The following is a 3,424-nucleotide window of genomic DNA, read 5'->3' on the forward strand; positions in this document are numbered from 1 at the left end:
AGATATATTGAATTTTTCAAGTTGAAACTTCATAGCTGTTCTGTTTGGTTTTCTTGCAAATCACATTGATGCTCCTTGGAGAAAAAGGGCAATAGGACTTAGGTTGTTGTCTTGGTATCATCTGCTGGCCTGCCTTTGAATTGTCTATTGTCTTGAGTTTGTTTTATTGTTAAAGTTAAAAAGTATGTTTGCTTGTAATTTGCCATAACATATTTTAATATTGGAAATCTCTTGTAGACCAGTGGTTCTCAACTTTCCTAATGCTGCGACCCTTTAATACAGTTCCTCATGTTATGGTGACCCCTAACCATAAAATTATTTTCGTTGCTACTTCATAACTGTAACTTTGCTACTGTTATGAATCGTAATGTAAATATCTAATATGCAGGATGTATTTCGGCCACCCCTGTGAAAAGGTCGTTTGATCCCCAAAGGGGTCACAGCCCACAGGTTGAGAACTGCTGTTGTAGACTTTAATATTCAGATGGAAGGGCTGGGCAGGGTGCTCACACCTGTAATCCTACCACTCTGGGAAGCCAAGGAGGGTAGATTGCCCTGAGCTCACAGGTTCGAGACCAGCCTGAGGAAGAATGAGACCCTGTCTCTAACAATAGCCAGGCGTTGTGATAGGTCCCTGTAGTCCCAGCTACTTGGGAGGCTGAGGCAAGAGAATCACTTGAGCCCAAGAGTTTGAAGTTGTTGTGAGCTATGACGCCACGGCACTTTACTGAGAGCAACATAGTGGAACTCTTTCTCAAAATAAATAAATAAATAAATAAATAAATAAAATTAAGATTGAGGTTAAAAAGTTTTATACATGTCTGTCTGTATATCTTTAAAAAGAGTTCCAAGCTGATCTGAAGCCAAATGATTTTTCTATTCATTAATAATCTGTGCCAGATTATCTCTATTTTTTATTTTATTTTATTTTTATTTATTTATTTATATTTTATTTTTTGAGACAAGCCCAGGTTGGAAAGTGGTGGCTGTGCACATGTGGGATAATAGCTCACTGCAGCCTTGAACTCCTGGCCTCAAGTGATCTCCATTTTTAGCCTCTTGAGTAACTGGGACTACAGGCACAAGCCACTGCTCATCTCTCTATTATGACATGCTAAGAAAACAATATCTGATAGATCCTCCCATTCACCTTATTTAAACAAATATTTATTCTGTACCTTAGCAAATGTTTCTGTCTCTTATTACAAAAATACATTACAAACATGTATATTCTTTCTCTACAGGACAATCCTTTATACACAGACTGTCGGACTTGAAATCTTCCCTTTTTTACTGCATTCGGTTGACTTAACAGGGTTTCAAGAACAGCATTCATAAATTTCCAGGTATGAGAAATTTTAATTCTTGATATTATGTCTCATCTAAATACATAGATTAAAAGTAGAATTTTGTAATTATAGGTTAGCTATATCAGAGAATAGATTTATTGCTTAAAAATTCATTTTGTAAAACATTCAGCATTCTCATCTTTTCGGCCAGGTCTCCTTATTTACTCATTGATAAATTTTTTCTCAATGATATCTTTTTTTTTTTTTTTGATACAGAGTTTCATGTTGCCCTCAGTAGAGTGCCCTGGCATCATACCTCACAGCAAATACCTCATAGCAACCTCCAACTCTTGGGCTTAAGCGATTCTCTTGCCTCAGCCTCCAAGTATCTGGGACTACAGGCACCTGCTACAACCCTGGCTATTTTTTTATTGCAGTTGTTTAGCTGGCCCCAGGCTGAGTTTGAACCTACCACCCTCGGTGTATGTGGCCGGCGCCGTAACCACTGTGCTACAGATGCCGAGCCCTTTCTTTTTTTTTTTTTTTCTTTTTTAGAGACAGAGTTTCACTTTGTTGCCCTAGGTAGAGTGCTGTGGTGTCACAGCTCACAACAACCTCCAACTTCTGGGCATAGGTGATTCTCTTGCCTCAGCCTCCCGAGTAGCTGGGACTACAGGTGCCCACCATAACACCCCGCTATTTTTTTGTTGCAGTTTGGCTGGGGCCGGGTTTGAACCCGCCACCCTTGGTATATGGGGCCAGCACTCTACCCACTAAGCCACAGGGGCTGCCCAGTTCCTAAGATGTATTAATGTTGAATTGTAACCCACATCTTGTGAGGCTGATAGTTAATATTTTACTCACTTACTTCATAAACTTAAAGTATATTTCTGAATATATTTATGATTCAAAGCTCAAAAAATATTAAAAGGTAGGACCAGGCATAGTGGCTCACACCCGTAATCCTAGCACTTTGGGAGGCTGAGGCAGGTGGATTGCTGAGCTCAGGAGTTTGAGAGTAGCCTGAGCAAAAGGGAGACCCCTGTCTCTACTAAAAATAGAAAAACTGAGGCAAGAGGATCACTTGAGCCCAAGAGTTGGAGGTTGCTATGAGCTATGATGCAATGATACTCTATCCAGGGCAACAGTTTGAGACTCTATCTCAAAAAAAAATACATATATATGTATACATATATATATATATAAAGGTCTGCAGCATAAAGCCTCCCTTCCCTCCTTGTCTCCTGTCTCCTAGATCCCACTCCTTCCCTAATTGGCAATCACTGTTCTAGGTTTCTTATTAATGTTTCCAGAGCTTCTGACTATTTTTTTCCTTGTATGATATATATATATATATTGCTTCACACTTTGCTTTCTTTAAAACTTAATTAAGGGCTCGGTGCCTGTGGCTCAAGTTCTAAGACACCAGCCCTGTACGAGCTGGCGGGTTTAAATTCAGCCTGGAGCCGCCAAACCACAGTGATGGCTGCAATCAAAAAAAAATAGCCGACCAACCGCTGTGGCGGGTTCCTGTAGTCTCAGCTACTTGGGAGGCAGAGGCAGGAGACTTGAACCCAGGAGTTGGAGGTTGCTGTGAGATGTGATGCCACCAGCACCCTACCCAGGGCGACCCCTTGAGGCTCTGTCTCAAAAAAAAAAAAAAAACTTAATTAAGTATCATAGCCATCCTTTTTACCAATAGAGTGTTCTTTCTTCCTTGAATCATATAAATTCACCCTGCCTCTTGTTACAGTTTTTGATTTCAATGTTACTTGTTAGATCTGATCTCTTCTCTTTATTTAGGATTATTAGTTGTTTGCATTTCCCCCAGAGCCAAATCATCTATTGCCAGAGGCCTCTGATGGAATCATTTTAAAATAAGTTTGGGAATAAAGAGATGTTAGAAAAAATAAGGGGGGCCCAGCCCGGTGGCTCATGCCTATAATCCCAGCACTTGGGAGACCAAGGCGAGTGGATTGCCTGAGCTCATGAGTTCGAGACCAGCCTGAGCAAGAGCAAGACCCCGACTCTAAAAAATAGACAGGCGTTGTGGCAGCCAGCTGTAGTCCCAGCTACTCGGTAAGGCATGAGAATTGCTTGAGCCGAAGAGTTTGAGGTTGCTGTGAGCTATGACA

The 3,424-nt window shown here is 40.8% G+C and overlaps 1 protein-coding gene across 1 annotated transcript in view; it reads left to right on the top strand.

Moving 5' to 3' along the window:
- Window positions 1-3,424, top strand: part of ZBTB8A (zinc finger and BTB domain containing 8A) — a 38,909-nt gene that overhangs the window by 11,528 nt on the left and 23,957 nt on the right. The window contains exon 2 of the mRNA XM_003801255.3: window positions 1,245-1,346. The gene's annotated coding sequence lies outside the window, so the exon portion shown is untranslated. The remainder of the gene's footprint in view (window positions 1-1,244; window positions 1,347-3,424) is intronic.

This window comes from Otolemur garnettii, unplaced genomic scaffold (assembly GCF_000181295.1).
Source record: "Otolemur garnettii isolate 467f Iridium unplaced genomic scaffold, OtoGar3 scaffold00204, whole genome shotgun sequence".
In the NCBI taxonomy this organism is placed as follows: Eukaryota; Metazoa; Chordata; class Mammalia; order Primates; family Galagidae; genus Otolemur; species Otolemur garnettii.